We start from the raw sequence: 8,198 nt of genomic DNA, 5'->3' as shown, positions 1-8,198 counted from the left end.
CCAGCTACTTTTACACACACTCTTTTCTTCCACCCCCTCAGCCTGTCTCCGCGTCGCTGCTGCATGTTTACCCCCGCGATATATATGAACTAATATCACGTGGCACGTGATGCCAACGCAGCTCTACCCAAACCCCCTGTTCGCTAGGCTGGAACGAAAAAATCAAATTTCTACCACTGCCTTCTAATAATGACGCGTTGATCGTGCCCTTTGAAACTTTGGTAAACAATTCGTTGCTTGTTTCGCTATCAAAATGATCAAACTGCCATTCCGTCGCGAGCTACGAATTCTCCTAGCACTAAACGCGTTAATACAAACCCGCTTATTTCCATCAGATTACCAGCCAGATCATAGATCCGACCGATACTCGAACCAAAGCTCAAGTACCGTTCATTTCCGAAGGCGCCGGCCGATCGTCGACGCAGCCCGTTAAATACAAACAACGGAATTCACTTCGATTCCAGTAGGATCGTGAGTGTTTCGAGGTAACCGCTATCTCCTTTCCTCTGTTCCTACCTTCGATCTCAACCCTCCAACCCCTGCCGCGTTGGTTACAGCGGAAATAATGTCGGTGCACTTTCAAAGTAGACGAGGGGCACGAGGCGTACGAGGAACAACGAGGAAAGAAGAGAGGTAGGAAACTGTGAGTAGGTAAGCGTATCGTGATAGAGAGAAAGATGAAACGCGGGAGAAATAAAAAGAGAGGGAAAGTTGAAGAAGGGCAAGGGGGTGAGTGGTTTGGAACAGGGGCGAGAATATTGGTTGACTTGTAATACCGAGAGTGAAGGAGCCACGAACCCGACGAATATTAAATATATTATTACATTCATTCTCATTTCCCTTTTAGCCCACGCTATGCCTGATGCTCACCCCTCAGCGACTCTAGCAACGTCTTCGAGTTAGCCGTGCGCCCAAACAAGCAAACGTATCCAATCGATTCGTCGTTTCTAACTATTAAAATAGTAGCAATAGTATTGAAAAACTGTTTCCTCTTTAACGTTCATCTCGATAGCAGCAGACAAAGACGATCGAAACGTGGAAAATGACGTGGCCAAGAGAAGTATGACGCATTCATCGAGTATGTGTATTCGATGCAAACACATAATCGAGGGTATTAAACGTAATTAACTACCCCTGTAAGCATGCGGTGCAGATACACGAACAGAAGGGGTCCATCGATATATCGATCGATCGGCGCGAGTAGGTAGACGGTGAACGTGTACCGAGGCCCTTCCCATTAGCGTACCACAGCCACACTATCGTCCCTCTTTTACCTTTACCCGTACCGCTACCCTTTGTTTTCTCTCATGGGAAATACATCCTCTCCTTTCTAATTGTTTTGCCCCCGTCCTATCGATTTAGACCACCATAAAACGAAGAGTTACTCACCGATCTTTGACGTGGTCCTTTGATGGATGCGTCCTTTCAAACTGAAACCAAATAACATGAATTGGTAACTGCAACTTAATATCGTGTTATAGGTTATTTAAAAGGCGAATCGTGTAATACGAAAAACCGTAGTAATACTGAGAAAAGAAATGGCAGTTTTAAACCGGTCAACATCATTTGCATAAGTAAATATGGTTACAAGTGTCTTTCGAGCCGTTTACGACGAGACGCTTAATTTGTACGAACAAATTTGATCGCAGCATGCATTTCAGAAGGAAGCAATCGAACGTGAGATTGCGTGGTGCCTTGTTTACGACCAAGCAATCAACGTAAGAGGAAAGCGTGCTCGAACGAGAAACGATTGCCTCGACAAATGTCAGCTCGTACCGCTATCTAAGAACAGCGTTTAGCAAATGATGTAGCAAAATACCGATTGGCTAACGTTCCTTGCCTTTTGTTTCAAACGGATTCATATTTTATAGTTTCAAGATATGAACCATAGTTATCTATAGTTAAACGGAAAATTAAATTTAAAAGTAAAACTCACAGGTTCCACGAAATACGCGGTCATCAAAGTGTTAAGAAGTGTATCCGGGTGAAACGTAGGGGACAAAAAAGCCGTGGAAAGTTCGATTTTATTGGCACGGAATTCGATGAGAACACGGTGAGCCGAGTGATCGAGAGAAGCTGCAAGGTCGATTGGAATTCATAGGGTATCGCGCGAACTTTCGAATTTCCCCTGCAATTTCCCCTGCGCGACTAGGAGCGAGCCACGCGTGTACCGGAAGTGCGGGACCAAACGCGGCGGAAATCGCGACGAAAATTGGTTGAACGCCCGCTCAGAACGGCCTCCGGGTCACGAAAAATTTCGGCCAGAGATATCGAGGCGATAGTTCGTCAAACGGACACCTGATTTTTATTCCCCGCACAAGAGAATAAGAAATATTTCACCGAAAACAATGTTCGCGATGGAATTCATACGCGCTGTCAAAAGTCACAGTACATATTATCTCTGTAGACTGGACTCTGGTTAAAATCTATCTCTCCGGTGATACATTTAGAATTACGCGTTGTAAAAACGCGGTGAAATACGTTCTCGACATACCTGGTATTCGCGTGAACGATGACATGAACAACGTAGCCCTGTTGCTTTTTTTCACGCAAGCTTCAGAGAAAAACGCGTCGCGGATAGGGAACAAGCAAAGAGAACAACGCTCGATCGCGAAACGTCGGATGAAGCGTGATTTATTCCGCGCGGGAAGTCAACAAAGCGGAACGGATCGTGACTGCCACGTCATGATACATTGTAATATATTTAAACGTAATATTTCCGCAACGGATGAAACGTATAATTCTATTTGCAGACATTAACGCCGTGTTACCAGCCCTTCTTCTCCACGTCTCTCCTACGTGATCCGATAGCGTCAAAAATGAAAGAAATGTACCTTAAAATAATAAGAAAAAATGATGCAAATTGGGGATAGAAAGAAAAAATGTCGTGGAATCGAAGCCTTTATAAACGCGAAACCCTGTACGTATCTTTCGATGATTTCTCTTTGGTTTTCGATTGGCTGGTAGCACGCGCTTGATTTCGCGCCGGTGGATGTCCCGGTGAAATCCGATAAACCGCAAAAGGCTATTTGTTAGAACGAAAAAATCACTTCCTCGTGCCTGACCACTGATAAACCCCGATGGCTCGTATCACCAGCCGCGATACGTCAAAACAGAAATGGCGTGAATTCAATATCCCGATTTCGAACTCTGACAACATACATGTACGTTTCGCCACCCACCGTAGCCGCAAAGACACCCTTCTCTTCTCTTCCTCACTCATTCACCTTCTGTTTCTCAATTGATTCCGAAATCAAGAATACCAGGAAGGCTCGGGAACATGAAATATTAATCAACAGTCTGCGTGCGTCGAAACGATCAGATAGAAGGAACTCTAGCCTATTTCGAGGTCAGAAATTAGAATACATCCACGTGACCGATCGCCAATGAAATTTTAATAGAATCCTTTTGTTTTCTCTGTGTCTCGCGTTGGTTCTTCCGGTATAAATGTGGAACAGTGATCGGAATCGTGATCCACGTCGATAACCACGGAGGATCTGTATCTGACAATAGGCATAACGGATCGAGCGGAACGATCGATCACCGCGTGAGACGCGCGACACGGAGAGTCGGCTTGCTCTCCTGACAGACTGACAGTCCTGACAGGGTCAAAAGTCGTCAGATTAATCGCTCGAAATGGTGAATACAAATTAGCCGTCAAATGTACACCAGTTTGCCCTTCGTTCTTCCCCGTTTGGCGGCAGATATCAAAAGACGCGTGGCATTTGAAAAGTGTCTCGAGCCGATCCGGTGCTGTTGCGAACGTGAATCGGTTCTAATCTTGACGATACGCGTGTCACGTGGATATTAATATTATTTTACATTTAGTGCAGATGGTCTGCTACTATACTAAATCGCATAAATCAGCATTGTCTCGCGCGTTGGCTTATTAGATCCTCTGATCCTCTGAGCGATCTTCCTCATTGTTCCGGCACGATTATCGGTCGCGTTCACGTGCTCGCCGATAGACGCGAGGACGTTTCCCCCGCGTAAATCTTGCTGGTATGAAGAAAGGTTCGACTGTTCGCGGCCTAATCTTGGATCGATCTTTCTCTTGTCAAGGCTCGTAGCAACGGAGGCCGCTAGTTGCCACCTGCCAGCCAACAATGGCCCAATTATACCGTTCGGTTGGCATCTCGCCGATAAAACTCCGACTACCGACTCGATACGAATCGTTCGGTACCCGATGCACAATACGCTTACGCGGCCATTTACGCGATAACGCGCGACGCGGCTAGAGGGTAACGAAAAGCGCGCATAATGTCAACTCTCGTGATTATGCGAACGCGAGTTTAACCCTTCTAACCTGGATTTATCCAGTCGGCTTCGTTCAAATTAAACTGAATAAATTTCACCTCGAAGTCGAACTGACGTTTCATGGAACTGACGGTAACTGAAGAATCTACAAATGAAATGGATGAAAACAAATACACGTTCGGTGTCGGCAGTGCCGACTGATAATTAGTCAGAGAAATAACTAATTAAGCAAAGGTTAAACCTTTAACGAGTGTTTAATCGGTTAATCAACGTAACGGCGTGAACCGGATTATTTCCACCGAACGATCGTTCAAATGGGAACCCATTAATAATCAAAATGTTTTCCATACTATTAGTGTATTCTCTGTCCCCGATTAGCCGAATTTACTGTTACTCGTAAATGCATCGGTTCTGCTGTAATTCCCTTGACATGCTTTATTCGGAACAGGATAGCAATTTCGATAACAATGCTTCTATTCGACTAGAAATAGATTCGACTAAATATTAATTTATTAAAAAGTAGATAGTCAAATTTTTGGAAATTTATAAAATAAAACTAGGAATTTTAACGATTCATCATTCAAGTGTAATTAGATTTACAAACAGTAGCCTATTATAGTTAACGCTGGAATAAGACATAGGATGATACCGAAGATATAATATCTATAATAATGGAGGCATTGACAAGGATTGGCAGCAGGTCCTTATCGCATAGACAACGCCGAGACCATAGCCGATACATGCGGTTCTCGTTCGAGCTGCGGTTTGATAGCGGATGAGGACATTGTAGTGGTCCTTTCCGGTTCTCGGTTAGAAATTCGTCACTGTTCTGATTACTATGCCAGGTTCAAGCCATAAATATTACTGCCGTAATACCGGTCATCCCTATGTGCTACCAGACATTTACGACCTCGTCTTTCGTGATCTATATATTCACTTCTGACAACTGTCAACAACCCAACTGACATGGATCTCGTCTAAGAACGTTTGCAACTTCAATATCTCTAGACGAACTTAATTTCAAATTTTTATACCACGTTAATACGCGTCTCTTTTTTTTCTCTCCTTAGAAATAGGGGTGAAAAGAAAAAAGCAAGTGATCCTATAAAAGCTTGTAATCATTACGGGACACTCTTCCGTAATTATGTTCGTAATGATTACTCGTACAGATTCGTCTAGGTCGGAGTGTTAAATAACCGTGCCACCCGTCCACCACCCCCTCCACCTCGGGCCGCGCTTTTCCCCTTAATTAAAAATCATGAATTAATCAGATCGTTAGTAATCAGGCGCTCGTCTTCTCGCGTGGACGTTCTTCCGTCTCTAAATCTCGCTCGTCTCGCCTCAAATAGACGTCGCAGTGCTTTTACGGTCCCTTTAGCCTTCCAACCCCATCGCCGCGGTGCGTTCGTTAAGGGCGGATTCATCCCCCAAATTAAATCAATTACCATACTAAGGCGGATTTTCGGAAAGCTCGCTCCCTGGCTTCCACCCCCCCCCTGGCTTTCATTTTAACGGCGCCTTTCGACGAGCTTGTCTCGTGCACCCTTCTCCACCACCCTTGCTCTTCAAAAATAAACTTCGACCCGTGGCAGTCTCTCGCTCTCTCACTCGCGATAATGAATAGGAAAGGGTAACAAAACTGAATACGATCAAAGGTTCCGGGATAAGATCTCTGATACATTATTGTTTCTTTCAAACTATTCGACTTTTGATTTGATGGTAGACAATCGGTCTCCAAAGCAGTCGTCTGTTAGTTGGTAGAATAAAGAGGGCGATCGTAGACAGTGCCAGAACACGGTTGGAACTCCAGAAGGAAGAGGAGCGCGAAAGTTGAAGGGAGGTGAGGGTGAGTGGGAGGTAGTAAAATCCACAAATCACCGAATAAACCAGAACAATGACGTAGCGTGGGCACGTTGATCCTGGAAAGGGAATAGAAGGAAGGGGTTGCGGATAACGGAAGGGGAATTGGGAGGAGAGACGGCTGGTTAGCAGGAACGTGAACGCGAACGTTGTAGAACGGGAGGGACGTGGAGGACCACTATACAACGAAACGCGTACCCCGGCTAACGATAAATTTGTCCACGGAGTCAATAACAGAGGCTGTTTCTGTGATTTAATGATATCTGCCTCCGTGACCACCGTTCATGCCAGGGGACTCTGTTTGTCTGTTTTCACTTTTCAGTTGGGAAACCGACAAATTCGTCGAAACTCCTGGACGATCCCTTAGTTTCGCGATTTTACGTATCGCACTTTTGCAAATAATTTAACGCTATTTTCCTATACGATTTTCAACCTGGCTGAATTTTTACGCGTATCTGTACAGCTGGCACGCATATCGTTTGACTCAATTAACCACGGTCAACGGGTAACCGATTAAATATCGCGGTATTTTTCGAATTTCGGCTCATTTATTTTATACAACGCGGGAATGAACGCGGCGAGAACAAACGATAGCCGGGCTATTTTATTTCGTTACATGTTATTCGTTCGGCTGGTCGGTAATTTAATCACCTGTGCGAAAGTTTAATAAGCAAACCCCGTGCCTTTTGTCCTTTTGAATTCCATTTAAACCCGGCCAACTTAAATCAATTCGTATTCGATAAAGCGTTCCGTTGTTACTGGATAAGAATCGACCGAAATGAAAATGGTTCGCGAACGATGCCGAGAGCTCTCGTTCATTGTTCTATCCTCTTTCCTCTCTCTCTTTCTCTCTCTTTCTCTCGGTGTTTTTTAGCGACCGGCGAATTTCAAAGCCGACCACGGTAATTAAAACGATATTTAATTGAAAAGCAATGCTAAAAATACACGCTCGATTTTGATATCTCGTCACTCGTTAATAAACTCGTTATTTCGCGTTACGAGAGGAACAGTAGGAATTTTCAAAAGCAGCTTGCACGCGAGCGGAGAGAATCAACTCGGCCGTCGATACGCGTCGACACGCGTCGACACGCGCTACCTGTCCGTCTCCCGCGAGTACCCTCGGGTTTCGTAACTCGCGAAAAATACAAAGTTCGAAGGTGGGTAGGCGAAAAAGAAGGAAAAGAGGAGAGAAATAATGCACAATCGAACGGAGTTTCTCCCTCTCGGTGCTTTCTGGATCGTCTCTCGTCTAGAACGATTAGGATCATCCGGGAAGACGATCACGGTTTCGTGTGGACTTACGAGTACGGGCGACGTGAAAGTTCATTAGAGGCAGCCCTGATGGACACGTGCATTAATCAAGATTTTAATTACCACCGCGTGTAACTGCGCGCTCGGCTAAAAACTAAACATACCTCCACCACCTCCTCCTACCCCGTGTGCCTACCTACTCTAACTCCTGCTTATAACGGAGCCCGGGCTCGTAGCTAGAGCTAGAGCCAGCTCTAATTAGAGCTCTTCTCGAGGCTCGAAGATTAAAAGCCAGGCCTAAGTGCCGGCACGATGCGCGAGTTTCCTCCCTCTCTTTTTACCCTCTCACTCTGTCTCCATCTCTGTTCCACCAACATCTCCGATCCTTTTTCACCATTACACGTTCCGCTCCTTTTCTATGCTATCTCTTTCGCACGCACGCACGCCACCTACCCCCACGATCATCGTCTGTTTTCAGTTCGCTCTCTTTCGCCTGCTCTGTTTCGTTCCGTTTAATAGCGATCGGCCATTCGCGAAATGCGCGAAGCGGAATCTCGTGGGTAAAAGGGTAAAAAAAAGAAGGGAAGACGAGAAAAGAAAAGAAAAGAAAAGGGAAGAAAGGAAAAGGAAGGAAGAAGCAAAGGCGGGATGTTGCGTCGGGGAAGCTAGGGAACGAGATGGCTTGATAATTGAACGTTCGTCTCATCGATGAGAGCGTCGTCTTCTCGTAGGGTGCCTCCCTCTCACCTTTGTCCCCGGTTAGTGTTCTACGCCGGCCGCTTTTCTGATCCCGTGGTTAGGAATTTGTTTTAATTAAAACGGCAACCGCA

This window comes from Osmia bicornis, chromosome 2 (assembly GCF_907164935.1).
Source record: "Osmia bicornis bicornis chromosome 2, iOsmBic2.1, whole genome shotgun sequence".
NCBI classification, from domain to species: domain Eukaryota; kingdom Metazoa; phylum Arthropoda; class Insecta; order Hymenoptera; family Megachilidae; genus Osmia; species Osmia bicornis.
The sequence above is the reverse complement of the archived record's forward strand: the minus strand, read 5'-3'. Positions refer to the sequence as shown.